This window comes from Momordica charantia (genome assembly GCF_013281855.1).
Source record: "Momordica charantia cultivar OHB3-1 chromosome 10 unlocalized genomic scaffold, Mcharantia_2.0 BLBB01000010.1, whole genome shotgun sequence".
Classification (NCBI taxonomy): domain Eukaryota; kingdom Viridiplantae; phylum Streptophyta; class Magnoliopsida; order Cucurbitales; family Cucurbitaceae; genus Momordica; species Momordica charantia.
This window is the reverse complement of record NW_028275158.1, coordinates 11,883,631-11,902,741: the sequence shown is the minus strand read 5'-3', so window position 1 is coordinate 11,902,741 and position 19,111 is coordinate 11,883,631. Positions and strand designations below refer to the sequence as shown.

General features: G+C 34.7%; 1 non-coding gene across 1 annotated transcript; it reads left to right on the top strand.

Moving 5' to 3' along the window:
• Nucleotides 1-399: 399 nt before the first annotated feature.
• LOC148208548 (small nucleolar RNA R71) lies at nucleotides 400-506 on the top strand. The gene has a single exon (XR_015788574.1). It is a non-coding gene; the product is annotated as a small nucleolar RNA R71 (small nucleolar RNA).
• Nucleotides 507-19,111: the final 18,605 nt, after the last annotated feature.

The following is a 19,111-nucleotide window of genomic DNA, read 5'->3' as shown; positions in this document are numbered from 1 at the left end:
GTTGGATTAGCTGGACAGTTCTCATACAAGTGGTTATCACCACAATAGACACAAGATATATCTGAAATTTGTAAAATAGGAGCGGGTTCAGGTATCGCCGAAGTTGTGGTTTTGGTTTCCTTCTCCATTGTCAACTGCTTTAACATTTGGTTCATAGCCGCCATTTGGGCTTGCACTGAAGCTACTGTGTCTAACTCAAAGACTCCAGCTGATACTTGCTTCTTTGGTAATGATCTTCCTATTTCCCCTTGGTCATTAATGTCTGTCATCTTATTCAAGATATCAACGATCTCATTTACCGACTTCTCTAACAACGAGATGTTGGCTGTGGTGTTCAACATCATTCGTGATGAACGATCCAATCCTCTATAGAATTGTTCAATCTGCACACATGCGGGCAATCCATGGCTCGGGCATCTTCTAAGTAACTCCTTAAAACGCTCCAAAGCTTCTTGAATTGCTTCATTCTCCTTCTGTCTAAAAGACACAATGTCCTCTCGAAGGTCTGCGTTCCTGGTCAAAGTGTGGTACTTTGCCAAAAATTTCTCCATCAGTTCCGCCCATGTGTTGATAGAATTTGGTTCTAACGCGTTTAGCCAAGTCCTTGCACCATCCCTGAGAGAAAAAGGAAACATTTTTAATCTTGTGCATCCTCAGAGACACCAGGAAGTTGAAATGCATTAGCTATTTCAATAAAGGATTTGAGATGGGAGTAAGGATCTTCGTTAGTTAATCGTCCGAACTGGCCAATCGTCTGTAACATCTGGAACATGACTGGCTTGAGCTCTGTGCGGCTTGGGGTAAAGGATTATTTATCCCTGAATTTAGGTTGTGGAACGCATGAGTGACATAATTTCGCATGGCTACATCTCGATTATCTGATAGAAGGATCGGATTAGGAATTTCTCCTGCTCGGTTTGCTACTCCTTCACCTGCCATATCTCCATTCACAGGTGGATTTTGTGGCGGTGGAGGATCTTGTGCATTTCTATTCATCTCGATGGTCTCTTCTTCTTCAACTTTTTTTTTTTTTACTTTCTTTCTCTTTTCTCAACCTCTGCTCACGCCTTCTCCTCTTAAGGTTTCTTTCAATCTCTGGATCAAAGGTCAACCAACCAGACCCTGTGTTCATACACAACCCCCTTAAAGGTTAGATATAACAATTAAGTCCAATGACAGAGGTATGCAACAATCACACATGAAACAATTCACTTGAAAATAATATGATTTGAAAACTTAAGTCCCCGGCAACGGCGCCAAAAACTTGTTGGGATTTTCACTACCTTTAAAAAGATCAGAGACTCGTGCAAGCGCACACAGTCACAAGTAATACTTGGAAGTAATCCAAGGTCAAATCCTCAGGGACTTGTTGCTTTTCAAAATCAAGTAATGCAGCGAAATGGTTCAAATTTGCAATTGTGATTTGGGAAGGAAAATGTGATGAAATGCTGTCGTTTGGGGTTTTAACTAACAAGCAATTTAATGAAACTCAACTTCCTTGTCTCCTACCTTAGTTTTGATGCAAAACATGGAAAACACACTATGTTGGGAAAATGCACCAGACGCAATTCCTGACTTTTCTTGAGATTTGAGTTCTACTCTTTCACTACCGCTTTTGGTTGTTGCAGAGGCTAGGGTAACCTACAATCATATTCCTATGTGTGATTACAATCCTAGAGAATATCTACCAACTCATTTGCATAATGGGTCAGAGGGCCTATGCCTAGGACCATATTTTATGCGCTTATTCCTAAATCACATCCCATATTGGTTTCCTATTATTTTACCTAACTCACCTTTCCCAAGGTTGGGCTTTGGTGTATAAATCAAGTTCCCACTGGCCAAATGGAAAAATGACGTAAAGATAAGTTTTTAGAAACCAACTCAAAAAAGTGTCAGGCACAATCTGGCCAAAATCCCGAGCGTATTGAAAATCAAATCATTTCATTAAGGCATTCCACAAGGAGGTTGATAACTAATTTAGAACATGATTAAATGAAAGTAAATGCACGAAAACATAAAGAAAGTATTTTTCATTGAATTTAAATGAATAAATAAGCCGTACAAGGAGTTCTAGCTTGCCCTCTTCTCTCTCGAGCGTGAGGGGAGTTGAAACTCGTTAAAGAACTTTAAAAGAACAGAATGAACAAAGAAGAGAAGTAAGAAACTAAATTAAAGGCACTACGAAAAGTAAACGCGTGAAAAACGAAGAGATGAACAACTAGAACATGAACATAAACCCTAAAAACGTGTTCTACAACTATAGAGCATCTAAAAGAAGATGAAATGAAGCTTGGAATGGATGATTTGTTGAGGAATGAATGACTTCCTTTTATAGCACCATGGGTTTGTTGAAACTCCCCTCCATTTTAGGTGGAAAAGGGTTGAGATTCACCTAACCATCTCACTTAGACTTGGACTCACGGTTTTAAACATGTGGGAAATATCCTCCTTGCCCTTCATTAATCAAAACGTGCGTTTTGACAAATTGCGCTCCAAAAATGCGCCGGGCGCAATTCTGCAAAAAACAGAATTCTGTTATTTTCTTCCAAATTTGACCGCATTTATCTCATATTTTTCCTAAAGTACCATAGTTTGACTTTTATGCAGAAATAATCTATGTATGTTCTACTTTAAGAATATGTGGTCCTTTTTGGCAAATAATAATGGGAAATTGGTCAAAACCATGGTCAAACAGGACTACCGACACATGTTTCTGCAGTAAAAAATCAACCCTAACAACAGTGGAAGAAAGAGATTATGAAATCGCTTCCTTGAAGAATCAGATTAAAAGCAGAGATATTACTGAGTCGAGTCAAACCCTTGCTATTAAGATAAATGACAAGGGAAAGACTATCGCTCAAGAAAATCAATCGCAATATTCCACTTCAATCGCTTCGCTGTCTGTTCAGCAGCTCCAAGATATGATTACGAACACGATCAAAGCGCAATACGGTGGACCTTCTCAATGGTCCCTCTTGTATTCTAAGCCATATACTAAGAGGATTAATGATATGAGAATGCCTGCTGGATACCAACCTCCAAAATTCCAGCATTTCGATGCGAAGGGTAATCCCAAACAACATATTGCTCACTTCGTCGAAACTTGTGAGAATGCTGGTACAAGAGGCGATCAATTGGTCAAGCAGTTCGTCCGAACATTAAAGGGAAACGCCTTTGACTGGTATACTGATCTCGAGCCTGAAACGATCGAGAGTTTGGAACAGCTTGAAAGAGAATTCCTAAATCGCTTTTACAGTACGAAGAGAACCGTCAGATGATGGAGCTCACGAACTCCAATCAAAGAAAAGGCGAACCGATTGTTGAATATATCAACCGATGGAGAGCTCTAAGTCTTGATTGCAAAGATATGTTTACTGAACTATCCGTTGTCGAATTATGCACTCAAGGTATACATTGGGAACTTCTTTACATCCTTCAAGGTATAAAACCTCGCACCTTTGAAGAGCTAGAAACTCATGCTCACGATATGGAGCTAAGCATTGCTAATCGAGGAAGTAAGGATTCTTTAGTGCTGGACTTAGAGAAAGAAAGCAAAAGTGTTGAGAAAACTTCAAATGAGTCTTTTGGTGTAAACACAATCTCTCCCAAGTTGTTTTCAAAAATAAAAGGAAAGAGAATTGAGAAACAAAAAGGAAATAGGAAAATATGGCTAAGCTTGAAAGAAAGGCAAGAAAAAGTCTCTCCTTTTCCTGATTCCAGCATCCCTTATATGTTGGAACAATTACTGGAAACACGATTGATTGTACTTCCAGAGTGTATATGACCAGAAGAAATGAGTAAGGTTGATGATCCCAAATATTGCAAGTACCACCGAGTTATCAGTCATCCGGTGGAAAAGTGTTTTGTCCTAAAAGAGCGTATCCTAAATTTAGCTCGAGAAGGAAAGATTGAGCTGGATTTCAATGAAATAGCTCAATCAAATCACTCTGCAGTAACAACAAATATAGGCAACCAATCACCTCAAAGTCTATTCTACAATAAAGGGATAGACTTGATCCAATTTGAAACGTTGAAGCCTATATCTGTTCACTCTCAACGGAAGACTTCAAGAAATGTCATTAAAGATGTTGTCAATCAGGGAGAGGAAAATTGAGCTATTGTGACTCGTCGGAAGAAACAAAAACAAAGTTTTGCTAAAAAAAAGTCATCTATGCTCAGCAAAGAGCATGAACACCAAGGAAAGAAGCATTCAAGGAAACCTAAATCAAAGAGGAAAGAAAATAAAGACTCATTTTGACACCAGATATCTGCCACCTTAAAAGAATCCTTCCCAAAAAAATTCTTCTATATCAAAAAGAAGAAAGAAAATCTTGCAAGTTCACATTACATAAATGTGGAAGAAATTGACAACTTTTAAATAAATGAGCAAAGAACTTCTATCTTCGATCGCATCAAGCCTTCAGCTACTCGACCTTCAATCTTTTAGAGGATGAGTATGGCCACTGCAAAAGAAGAAAGTCAATGTGTTACATCCATCTCCACTCGATCTTCAGTATTTCAAAGGCTAAGCATCTCCACATCAAAGAAAAATCAACCTTTGAAATCTATTTTTTATCGTCTCGAAGTGTCAAATGATCAATACGAAGGAATGATGAAGACCGTGGAAGCAAAATCATCTGATGAAGTGAATGATGACAAGAAAATTCATAGCATTGTTCCTTCACATATGAAAAGAAAATTCTCCCTTCTCATAAATACATAAGGTTCCTTAAAAGTAAAACAAAAGCTCTTCATCTCAACCAATCCTAAAAATGGAGGATATGGAAGTTGTGATGAAAATGAGAGCATTTGAAATACAACACTCCTTATCATAAGAGTCTAAACTTCATGATACTCCTGACCCGCATGAGTTTAAGAGGTGAACGGCAAAAAAAAAAATAAAAAATTCTTGTATTTGAACTACGTTATGACTTGATCTTTTCCTAGGATACATAGGCAGCTTAAAGAAATCTTTAAGTTCAGTCCAAGTTTAAAAAGAAAAAAACCTTTTAAAAAAAATATGGCGACACCACAGTAATGCTGCAAAACGCAACGTTACCAAGAGTGACGATACGACGTTTAACCCTATTGAACGCTAGCTTTGTAGCAGAATGAAGGATGGTCACCGGGGGCATATACCATCAAATTAGGTTGTGCCCCTCATGATAAGTATCATTCCTCAAACTTTATCTTTGCTTGATGGTTGGCGAAAATGTTGCAGCCGATTGATCGTTGGTGAAGATATTACAGGCAATTGATCGTTAGCGAAGAAGTTGCAATCGCTTGATCCTTGGCGAATGAATTGTAGTTGCTTGATCATTGGCAAATATATTGCAAGTTTGATCGTTGGCAAAGATATTGCACCCGCTTGATGGTTTGCGAAGAAGTTGCAATCATTTGATCGTTGGCGAAGATTTTTCAACTGCTTGATCATTGGCAAATATATTGCAAGCTTGATCATTGGCAAAGAATTTGCAGCTGCTTGATCATTGGCGAATATATTGCAAGCTTGATAGTTGATGAAGATATTGCAGCCGCTTGATCGTTGGTTAAGAAAAATTGCAGCGAATTGATCATTAACGAAGAAGTTGCAGTCATTAGATCGTTTGCAATGAATTTGCAGCCGCTCGATCGTTGATGAAGATATTGCAGCCGCTTGATCGTTGGTTAAGAAAAAATTGCAGCCAATTGATCACGAATGAAGAAGTTGCAGTCATTAGATCGTTTACAAAGAATTTGTAGCCGCTCAATCGTTGGCGAAGAAATTGCAGTCACTTGATCGTTCGCGAGAATTTGCAGCTGCTTGATCATTGGCGAATATATTAAAAACTTGATAGCTGGCGAAGATATTGCAGTCGCTTGATCGTTGGTTAAAAAGAATTACAGCCAATTGATCATTAACGAAGAAGGTGCAGTCATTTGATCGTTTGCAAAGAATTTGCAGCCGCTCGATCGTTGGCGAAGAAGTCGTAGTCCCTTGATCGTTCACGAGAATTTGCAGCTGCTTGATCATTGGCGAGTATATTGCAAACTTGATAGTTGGCGAAGATATTGCAGCCGCTTAATCGTTGGTTAAAAAAAATTGCAGTCAATTGATCATTAACGAAGAAGGTGCAGTCATTTGATCGTTTGCAAAGAATTTGCAGCCGCTCGATCATTAGCGAAGATATTATAGCCGCTTGATGGTTGACGGGGAAGTTACAGTCACTTGATCGTTCGCGAAGCATTTTCAGCTGCTTGACCATTGGCGAATATATTGCAAGTTTAATAGATGGCGAAGAAGTTGCAGCCACTTGATGGTTGGCGAAGATGTTGGAAGGTGGCCATAAGAATTACAGATAAAAATGACCACTGCTTGTATAGTAACACCTTAACTGATCAAAAAGGTGTTAAACCTAAGCAGCAAAAATGTCGCTGCAAAGCAGATAGATGTGGACACTGCTGAGTTAGGAACATCTTAACCGATCGAAAAGGTGTTAATCTATACAGCAAAAATGTCCCTACAAGACAGATGGATGCGAACACTGCTTGTATAGGAACACCTTAATCGGTCGAAAAGATGTTAACCTATACAGCAAAGATGTCGCTGCACGACATATGGATGTGAACACTGTTGGTATAAGAACACCTTAACCAATCGAAAAGGTGTTAACCTACCCAGCAAATATGTTACTTCGGGATAGATAACAATAACTGCTGGTATAGGAACACCTTAATTGATCGAAAAGGTGTTAACACACTCAGTAAAGATGTCACGCTAAGGCAGATGGACGTCAGCATTGCTAGTATAAGGGGCGTGACTATCGCTGGTATAGGAACACTTTAATCGATCGAAAAGGTGTTAACCTACTCAGCAAAGATGTCATGCTAAGGCAGATGGACGTCAGCATTGCTAGTATAGGGGACGTGACTACTTCTGGTATAGGAACACTTTAACCGATCGAAAAGGTGTTAACCTACTCAGCAAAGATGTCACGCTAAGGCAGATGGACGTAGCATTGTTAGTATAGGGCGTGACTACTGCTGGTATAGGAACACCTTAAACAATCGAAAAAGGTGTTAACCTACTCAACAAAGATGTCACGCTAAGGCAGATGGACGTCAGCATTGCTAGTATAAGGTGGGCGTGACTATTGCTGGTATAGGAACACTTTAACCGATCGAAAAGGTGTTAACCTACTCAGCAAAGATGTCACGCTAAGGCAGATTGACGTGAACATTGCTAGTATGGGGGCATGACCACTGTTGGTATAGGAACACCTTAACCGATCGAAAAGGCATTAACCTACCCAACAATGACATCACCGAAAGATAAATGAAGGTGGTGACCACCGCCGCTAGGATACAAAGATCACAAATAAATAAGTGATCGGCCAAAGCAAGAGTGACGCTACTATAATGATTGCAGGACTCAACTACTAAATTTTGGATTCGTCTATAGACTCTATCACAAAATCTAAGTGTTGATCTTTATATAGAGCAGCTTCATCAAATGGGGGCATCATATTTGCAATCAAATAATATAGGCATGTTCAAGTTTTACAAGAAAAAGAAATAAAAAAATAAAAAATTCGGAGAGAGACTTTCAATTGTAAAGGAAGTTTGATAAAAAAGTTTCATTTAAAAAAAAAAAGATTTTTTGATTAAAAATAAATAAATAGATCAAGAATTGAAAAGTAAAAAAAAAATGATATCAATCCTCCCTGCCATGCTGCAGGGAGGTGTTTTAAAAGAAAAAATTTTGAAAACTCCCTACCACATGGTAGGGAGGTGTTGTTTAAAAAAAAAAAATTTGAAAGCTCTCCCGTAGTAAAAAGAAAAAAAAAATTTTGGCAAGTGTTTAATAAGGATTAAAAAAATTTGCAAAAATAGTAAGGAGAAATTTCTTACTCTTTGTCGATGAAAATAACATGGACGAACATAGATGATAACTTCGATGATAATCCAAAGCTGCATAAAGAAGGGAAGAACATGAATACTAGAAGCTAAGAATTTAAGAAAAAAAGGAATAAATTTTGAAGTCAACTTTTTCACTAGACTTCTGCTGTACTTCTACAAATGCACCAGAAGACTCAATTTATAGGCAAAAATTTGGGGTTCAAATCAGAATAACAAATCAAATCCCAACTCAAATATGATTCCTTTTTCAAATTATGGTTGGAAATTTGATTGGATTCTTAATTTAAATTTGACTCAAATCAAATCCCAACTCAAATATGATTCATTTTTCAAATAATGGTTGGAAATTTGATTGGATTCTTAAGTTGACCCAAATCAAGTCCCAACTCAGATAGGATTCCTATTCAAATTCGAAATTGAAATTTGGTGGGATTTTAACTCAGCTCCCAATATGATTCTTTTTTCAATTTCAAATTCTAAATTTGATTGGATATCAAATTTAAATTATTTTCAAATTCATCCAAAATTATTCCAACTTTTAAATTACGTTGGGTAAATTTCATGTTTTCAAATTTGATCAAAAATTCAAATTTGAACCATAAATCCAGCGTTTAATTTAAAGTTGGATAAATTCAAAAAATTTGAATTCATCCCAAATTTGAACTCGAATTATATTCCAACTTTTAAATTGGGTTGGATAAATTCCATATTTTTAAATTTGATCCAAAATTCAAATTTGAACTATAAATCCAGCGTTCAATTTAAAGTTGGATAAATTCCAAATTTTTAAATTCATCCCAAATTCAAATTTGAATCATATTTTGACTTTTAAATTAAATTCAAAGTTAAAAAAAAAACTTCTGAAGATAATTTAAATTTCAATGGATAAATTTCAGATGTCTCATTTTAAATTGTGCAAATTTATTGTTAATTGGACATACAACGATATCTTGGTCCACGATTAATATTTTTCAAAATTATGACTTAAATTCATCTTTTTGATTGCACAATATTTTCAAAATTCAGCCACAATTATAGTTGGCATAAATTTCGAAAAGGGAGCATTCGTTAATTATATATTAACCATAAATTAAAATTAAAGATAATTTGACAATTAAAATATATAATTTGGTCGTATGAGTATTGGGCTTGAATCGATTTGGTGCACAAACTTGACCCAAAGCCCAATTTACCATGAAATAAAGTGGATTAATATTTAAATTTAAATAAATACATTTAAAGAATTGGGCTTGGCCCAAAATTATCCAAGTCCAATGACCCACCAAAGTCTATAGAAACTCCTATAAATAGAGGGGATCTCATTCATTTTGGGTGGAGAATTTTAGAATTGAGAGAATTCACACCAAATTGAAGACTCTCTGAAGACTTGAAGATTCGAAGACCAACTTGAAGACTTGAAAACTTGCGAAGAACATATAACTTCGATCCAAATTCAAGAGCAAGCATCTCAATCTTCATATCAAGTTCGAGAGAAAGAATCAGAGGATAAAAGATTAAAGATTGAATCCACCATACAACACATACAAACAATATAAAAGTTCAATTCCATGAAACTTAATTTTTCCGAAAATCTCGTGTGAACAACTAGCTTTCTATTTAGGGTATTTTAGTTGTAGAGTGGTACATATATGTATTGACTTTCGTATTTGATTGTTTCTTGAATTGATGTATACATCTATTGACTTTAATGTTTTATTAATTGTTGAATTATTGGTACATACATATATAGACATTATAATTATTAGGATATACATGTACTAGCTTTATATTCATGATATTTTAGTTGTACAGCAGCACATAGATGTATTCACTTTCGTATTTGGTTGTTTCTTGAATTGATACGTACATCTTTTGAGTTTCATGTTTTGTTAATTGTTGAATTATTAGTATATACATATATAGACATTTTAATTTTGATGATTGAGTTTCATTGTGATTTATACATGTATTGTATTCTAATGTTGGTTTTTTATCGATTGATATATACATTTATTAACCATATAATTTGATAATTCTTCTAATATCTAAGAAATGTTGAAATTGTTGTACCCATTTTTTTCATTCCACGTACTGTCATATAAAATTGTGATTAGTACATTCATTAGTAGAATGACAGAAGGATGAGATGGGAACCGTGAAACACTGTTAATACGTTTAAATTAACTGAAATTCCTAATAAAAGAATTAAAATAATTAAGTTAAAATCCCTTGAAGGTAGGAAACAAAATTTGAGTTGAAAGGAAAGTTTGTTGGATGATTAAATATTTGGAGATTCCAAAAAACACATGTAGAACATTTGTGGACAGAAAACTAAAAAATGTAAAATTTTCAAATAAATGTTTTAGCCGTTTTGCGAAATTATAAACAAATGGACATTTTCATAAATAGGTTGCAAGATTTAGCCACTTACTTAAAATTTCCAATTTATAATTAGTCAAATTTAACTTGCAAGAGACTAAATTACAAAATGTAAAACGTAAGATAGTAAATTGAAACTTTTTATCAATGATGTCTAATTTAAAGAAAAAAAAAACAAACAAAGAACTAAAATATATTCAACCAACTAAATAAAGATGCATTATTTTTGTTTTCATTCTAACATTATATAAAACTAATCCTACTTAATTTTTTTAGAAGACCTAATCCTACTTAATTTAAAAAAAATAATTAAATTAAATAATTTTTCATCCAATTTATTTAACATTTTAAACATTTGAAATATTGAAAAAACACACTCATGCATTGCACGCGGTAAAACACTAGTATAGTTAAAAGTTTGTGGAAAAGAATTATTTTTGTGTATGAAGGATTGATAAGTTTATTGAGTGGTTATTACTGCGATAGTGTTTCATATCCCAGTGTTCATCGTGTAACACGATATTAACATGAATATCACAATATTGGATATAGTTGTAGTTATATTTAAAATCAAGATCGCAGTATTGATAATATGATAAAACTTTTTCCTCCAAAAATACTACACTTTCGTATAAAATGATTTAGATTAATAAAAGATAATTGCAATTCAAATACACGTAGGTTATTTAAATTTTTAATTAAGGTTATTTAAAGCTATTATATTTTCTTAAAAAAAAATTTCTATTTTTAAATTAAAAATATTTTAAAACTTTATTGTTTATTTAAACTAATAATTTATACTTTTATATAAAGAAATTTATATGGTAAATTATACTTTCTTTAATAAATTAATTTGGTTATTTTAATAGTTTATATTTTTTTTAATTTAAAATATTTTGAAAATTTATTCTTTATTTAAAACTACTCTATTTTCTTTAAAAAAACATATATATATTTTTCAAATTAAGAACATTTTGAAATTTTATTTTTTATTTAAAACTAATAATTTATACTTTGTTAAAAAAATATATTTGGTTATTGTACTTTAATCCTTAAACTTTACTATGTAACGATTTAGTCAATGTATTTTACTAAAGTAACAATTTAGTTCCTGAACTTTATTCTATAACGATTTAGTCACTGTAGTTTAAAAATTTGTAACAATTGAGTCCATATCGTGAAAATGTTATTAAAATTAAGTGTCAAGTTTTACAATATAACAATGAGTAAGATACATTTTTAATCTATGAATTTGAAGATAGGTTTCTATTTGTTCTTTCAAGAATTCAATCGCATGTGCTTTAATTTAATATATATACTTTTTGGTGACTAGAAGATGAGGTAGTATATCCCTCTTTTTCCTTCTTTCTCGGTCTTCCCTCCATCTTCTTCGCCGGCAACACGGTGGCATACACTCCCTCTCGTTCTGCCGCCAAACCCTCAACCACAATCTTCAAATGGGTTTCAGAAATCGTTGAAACATCTGCCATGCACGGTATTGAAAACGAACTCCTAATTCTACAGAAAATGCTAGGGGAAAACACACTGTGGCAACGACAACGGCGATGGCTTCAAGGCCATCGAAATCGTTAGAGTTGGAGGGATGGGGAAACCAACGATTTCCAAAGCCTTTCTCCAAATCCCATAAGTGAAAACAAAATTTCTCCCCAAAATTTGGGTTTTCCACCAAAATCGCCCTGATGAACAGAATCCTAATTTCTCTCGAGAGGATACAAATTTTATCGCCGCCCAAAAACTCGCAGGCCTCCTCCATGCTCTCCGACTACAACTCAGGGGAAAACAATATCTGATTGTACTGGACGACGCAAAAGACAATTGAAGAATAAAAAAAATGGTATTCAGATTTGAATTGTTATTCCGAGAAAATTGGGGAGAAATTGGGACATAGATTTCCTACCGTTGTTAAGGATACTAATGAAACACCCCGTTTCAATGATAAACATTCTAAAAGAAGTGTCACCTCACAATCGTTCTAGAGTCTTATTCAACAGAATCCCAAAGGAAATATTTTGCAAAATTGTTTGCCTCCAGTCACTCATTGTCAAGTGTACAGTTTCTTACCATTTTTTATATTCTTTATTTCCAGACACCCTTGTGAAAAAGGGGCGATTTGTAGTTAAATACAAAGCGTTGTTTGCTCATCTGAAATAACAAGAAACAAATCTTCAATCCCTATTTTTCTTGAATTGTGTTTAGACGAGCAGGAGCCATAGAACGGCAAATGACCCAAAAAGTTTATGGGGAATTTCCTTTGAGAAAAATGGAGGTTCTGGCCATAATCTTTTGAATCGTGAGAAACTGAAAGTAGAATTGTTCAACAAATGTGGTGGCCTTCTATTGCTCAGATGATGGAGGAGATTAAGTTCCCTGAAGAATATTAGAAATCAAAGTTTTATTTTAAATTCATAGTTACTTTGATTGTTGCAATATTATAGAACAAATGTGGTGGCTTTATCGCTGGCAAAATTCGCCGGAGAAGAAGATGGAGGGAAAAAAGAGAAAGAAAGGAAAAAGAGGGGATATGCCACCTCATCCTCTACTTACCAAAAAAAAAAATATTAAATTAATATTTTTTTTCCAAGTCAGCAAATAGAATTCCAAGTTAAATCATCACATCATATTTCAATGACCATTTAGAACGGTTACGGATTAAAGTGTAAGTTTTTGAAATTTATGGACCAAATAGAAACCAATTCTCAAACTTAACGACTAAAAATGTGTTCTACCTTATAAAGAATTTAATCTTTCTAATTTTTAAACACATTTGTTCATTCATTGGTTTATCAAACATATATATAAGGAATTTAACAAAAAAAAAAAAAACTTCACGATAAGGACTAGATCATTACAAACTTTAAATTACAAGGACTAAATTATTACATATTAAAGTTCAAAAACTAAATGACTACCAATTTGAAAATACACGGACTAAATCGTTACAAAATAAAATTCATGAACTAAATCATTACTTTCGCGAAACTACTGGGACTAAAAGTGTTTTTTAACCTTTATACTTTTATATCAAATAAATTTATATTTTCTTTAGTAAATATTCTTCGAGTGTATGTTATATATTTTTATTATTATATTTTCTAAATTTTATTTAACTAAAAATAAAAATAAACTATCCTGAGTTAAAAGATATAAATTCTCAATAAAGAAAATTGTGAGTTCGAATTTTGACCACTACGAGTTGTTGTATTAAAAAAACAAAAACAAAAAACAAGAAATATTTATAAAACATCTTTTTGTTTCTATTTTTTTTTCAAACAAGAAATAGAAATGGTTATCAGTGTTTCAAATTTCGAGCGACATGTCGACGTGTCAAGCACCTCGACATCGACACGGGGGAGAATGTCGTTGAATGTCGACATGTTGAGGAAATGTCGTTTTTTTACTTATAATCTAGAAATTAATTTTTTTTAATAATTTGAAAAGATATGCTGACAAGTGGTGTCGATGGATATTTCGGTTAAATAATTTGAAAATATATGTATAGTTTGTTTGGGTGAGATAACACAGAAATTGATTTTTTTCCTAAATAATTTGAAGTCGACTTGTTTTTTTTTTCTTTTTGACCAAAGTTTCCATCTCTTTATCTCGTAAAAAAAAAAAAGAAGAAGAAGAAGTCAAATCTCCTAGCAGATAAGTAAATTTGACGAAAGAGAATTAAATCAAACAAATTAAGGAGGTTTGCCCACTCAAATGTGGCTCAAGATTATATGTTTATTTGAATTCAAAGAAAAAAAAATCATCTTTGGTATTGGTTAAATTATATCACCACTATTTGTATATAATAAATTTTATTTTTCAAATTTTATACCTATCTCGCATATCTTGTTTAAATTATACATGATTTTGTTCTGACATTATCATCGTAACGACATTTCATTAACTATATTATTGATATATATTCCGTGAGAATCTGCTTCCACCCCCACCTCTCGTGTCGCTGGAGTTGCGAGATGCCGGTGAAAGAGCTGTCATGCCTGGGTTTGAGATAGAGATTGAGAGTGAGAAGAAGGAAAAGAAAGCGGATATTGACTTAAATGACCTAAATTTTTTTTTTTTTTTTTTGCTCAAACAACCTATCCCTTCCAAATTGTTTTTAATAACCCACAATTGTTTTTTTTGACACGACATGCGAGTAAATGTACCAATTACCCCTGAAGCTTGAATTCATTGCAACGTTTAATGAGGAGCAGACCTCGCCTAAGTTCGAACAATTCCCGGTCGGGGTTTATTAAAATAATGTAATAAAATTTATTTTGAGCGGGAATTGATGTTTATTATTGACATTCAATTATCGGTCGAGGTTTGACGATTTTCGCCCGAAATCTTAATCAATCAACCAACTTTCAATTAATGCATACACCTAAACGTTTGATCTTCAGAAAAATACATACGAAATTTTTAATTCTTCACCATTCCTTTTTGTACTAAGCTTTCAGATAACACAACTACAACAACATTGTACTCTCAAAAAGTGTACCACGTTGTGTTGGAATTAATTTAATAATTGATTCATATGTGGGTAACAAATTAAAGAGCAATTAAATTTGGGCTAGTGATCTTAATTATGGGCCCATGACTTCCCATTTAGTGGTGTGGCTTGCTGAGTAGAAACCAGCCCATTAATCCTAGGGGATTATGGGAAACCCTAGGATTAACCTATAAATATATGGTTATGGTCCCAATACACTGTGCTTCCGCCTCCTGTTCCCCATCAAACAGAGAGTATTGCCCATATTTGGTCTGGGTTGCATAGTTGAAGAAGACCATAAACCACAACTTCTTGTAGATCATGATCAATCAATCTAATGGTTTCAGGTAATTCTAATCACTTTATAGATTGTAATATCAAGGTCAATCCTCCATCCATCTTAGCACTTAGGGTTGTTTCTTGTTGGATATATATCTCACACGGACAAGGTAGGAGCTATTTCTTTTACAAATGGTGTTCTGTTTATGTTAATGCATAGAGTGAATCTTTGTTTTTGTTTATATATATATATATATTAGAAAAGATAGAGTTCGTGGTGCAAGTGTACACTGTCGTTATAGCAAGTAATAAAAAGTTCGAATCCATAGGGAAATGTTGCCTACACACTCTAACAATGCTTCGAGAAAGCTAAAATATAAAATCAAACAATTATTGTTCAACTCAAAATGAACAGAATATCACAAAAACTGAAGAATATTCTGCACACTAACTACTATAAATCACACCACAGTCAGGTTCAAATAACTTCTAACAAAATGGTAATTAATGAGTAAGGTTGATTACTTCGTTTTAACAAGGTAATGGGGAAGGTTTAGGTGTGTCTTTTCCTTGGTTGCTTAAACAATGTTGTAGCATTAACAATGTGAGTACTGGCCAAACAGACTTGGATCCTTTCCAGGTTTCCTAGATTTCTACTGCTAGGGTTTATCGACAAACTTACATAGCGATTAAAAGCAGTTTATAGCCATGCTAGGTGAGCCGTATTCCTAAGCACTCACTCTTTAACATAAGTAGAATCTAGCACAAGCTGAAGTTTATCACTCCTCATTACACTTTTCCAAGAGTTAACAAAGAGATATTCCAACAATGGTGATCAAGCATGCTGAAAATGAGATTTAACACAACAACAATTTAAAACCCATTCATCATTAATACCAACAGCACAGTATTTAGCTCCAACAAAAAAGCTCACAACCCTTCCCCCTTACAAGTAGGTTTAGCTATGTATAGTCATGGGAAAAATAAAATGAAACAAAAATCAATGAAGTGATACAAAGAGAAAGTGGGTGCAAGAGTGAAACAATGGAACTGAAAGGTTCAGCTCCTTGTGGTCTTCTCTTTCTTCCTCTACTCTAGCTCAGCTTCGGAACTCCACCTTCTTCTTGTCTTTTTCGAACTGGTTTTCTTGGGAGAATGTTTTGAAGTGAGGGATGATTGATGTCAAAGTCCCTTTGGAGGCTTCCTTTAATGATGCTTTTATACCCCCTTTTGTTTTTAGGGCAAAAAACAGAATCCGTGGGCCCCTCACTTGCAGGTGATTCTTCAATTACTGTGGTAATTCCCTTTTTTAACAGCTCTGTCACTGTCACTGTCAGTTTGCTGCTTTTCTACTTTTTCTAATTGCGATGCTGTAGCATAGTTAATACTGCAACAAAGAACCCAAAATTAGAACTTATTACAAAATTCGCAAAGCTAAGAAGAATGACAAATATTAATTCCTTTCTAGCATCACTAAGTTTATAATGGGTGACCTTGTGGCTATTCTTAACTAAATATATTGAATTTCAAGTCCAAATAACTCTCTTTTGGAGAGTTATCAGTTGTTTGTGAAATCTGCATTTCTTTTATGAACCTCAACTGGGGTTCGTAACTTTTTCGTCCAAAATTGTGAAGTCTAAGAACCTCGCCCAAAATTCCAATGATTCTCGCCTGAAATCGTGAAGCCGTAAGAACCTCGCTCGAAATTTCAATGATTCTACCCAAAATCAGGAAGTCTTAAGAACCTCGCTCGAAATTTCACTCATTATTGCTCGAAAGCCTGAAGTAGTAAGAACCTTGCTCGAAAATTGACATATAATCGGTTTTTTTATTTCTTAGAATGTTATTCTTTTTTAGTTTTATAATTTTATATACGTTTGCAGGATGTCTCGTTTGTTTGTTAGTTACGGTGGTCAGTGGAATGAGGCGCAATCTGTTTATGACGGTGGAATTATGGGAGGTTTGGATGTAGATGATAGTATATCCTATGATGAGTTCATGAGTGCGATGTACAAGCTCACTGTTGCGTGTCTACAACCGATGTGAATGTAAGTGCAAGTGTACACTATTCTCACCGATTGTAGTATAAACAAGGTCGTATCCACAGGGACTAAGGATGTTACTCTAGCATTTAAGAATACCAAAAAATGTAAATAAAAGATAATAGTGGTTGTTTAATTAAACTAAGTAAAATATTATAAAAATGTAGAAATGAAATCCAAGAGATAAATACTGTAATAACAAATGCTGAGGCAAAGAAATGCTTTAGCACAGAATGCGAATGATAGGTTAACAGATATGGGGAAACATGGAGAGATTCATCATACTTTCACCAGTTATCAACCTACCCTCTAGCTCACTAAATCTATTAGTGCCCAGCTCGACTCGGTTCCCTTCCGAGACACCCCAAACATGAGTAAGTACAACTTCTGTTGCTAGATACCCAAGCAATAAACACAAGCTATAGGCATGATTAGGAGACCTCATTCCTGAGTATCCCTAAACCTATAGAAAAGCGCTAATCAAAAATAAAGCAAGTCAGCACCCATAAGCCCTCCCAAGTCAATACAGAAGCTAGCAAACACGACATAGCGACCAACAATGTCACGCAAGATTGAAGAATACAAACAGCTTTATTTAAAAATAGATGTAGTAGCTAGAGGTTCAGTATCAAGTTAGTTACAACATGTAAATCTCCCCAAAATGGAATTTAGTTCATGGGGAAAAGGGAAAACAAAATGGGTAAAGGAAAGATACAACCCATTCTAGAGAAAGAGAGAAAAATGCAGATGGAGACCACCAGCACGCAATGGCAGCAGCAGCTCTTCCCTGTCATCTGCTCTCCTCGACTTCAGCACCATTTTTGGAGTATTTTCTCTCTTGGGATCTATTCCCCCCTTGGGGATTGATGGTGAGACAACCTTATCTTTTTGCTTTTATAGCACCCTTGAAAATTAGGGCAAAACTCAGTAAAACGCGTGTTGTACGGACATAAGTTAAAATCCTGCGTGTTTCTGCGCTGCCTAGGAATTTCTGCAGCAAGTGATGCTCCAGCATTGACATGCTCTAGCACAACAATGCTCCGACATTTTTCCTCTAATTCGGCATTCTACTGCTCCTCAGCAACTTCTCCAAATTCTGCACAAATAAACCAAAAATAAGGGAAACAAGCAGGAATTTGCATAAATTCAGCAACTTGAGGATTTAACATATGATTATTAACTTTTCCGCTAAATTCCTCACTTTAGCATGCTTCTTAGATAAAGATCTTCACATTAATGCACGAATTAACCCAATTATTTACTAAAATAACCCTATTTTGGAGAGTTATTACACAACAAAGTAGATATTGACAAGTTCAATATTGTGATAAAGTGTTTATATAAATTTCATTGCCAAGTACCAAAGTATTATATTTTTTATGATTACAGTCTTAGTTTATTTTTAGAGGCCCTCCACATCCCTCCAACGTTATTTTGTATGTATCTGTGATACCAAAGCAAAGACACGGCAGTGGTAGCAGTTGAAAACATCCCTTCATTCCAGCATCTGAAGCGTTCCATTCATTTCCTTACCAGTTAGGGCAAGATGTCCGAATTCCCATTCTTATTCATTCCACGCTATCGGGTGTTGGTCCCTCATGTTCTGTCCCGTCAATAACACCGTTGGCTGATAATGTAGTCTCATGCAACTTAGGTGATGATGAACTAGCCTACCAAGGTCAATGGGGTGAGGATGTTGATGGGGATAACGATGAGGTTGAAGATAATGATGAGGCTGAAGATAACGATGATGATAATGATGAGGGTGACGAATTTGAGGGTGATGATGTTGAGTTTCACAACGATGTTGGGATTAACAATGAAGAGGAGGTAGAGCCAGCGGATGTAAATGCCCCATCTTCTGCACCCTTACATGAAGTGAACACATTAAGTATGAATGCACCTTGTGCCACTGTTCAAGCATCTTCTCTAGAGATATATCCAAGACAGTTGATGAACTTGGTTTGACCTAAGAAGAGATTGCAGTAGGGAGTACTTTCAGATC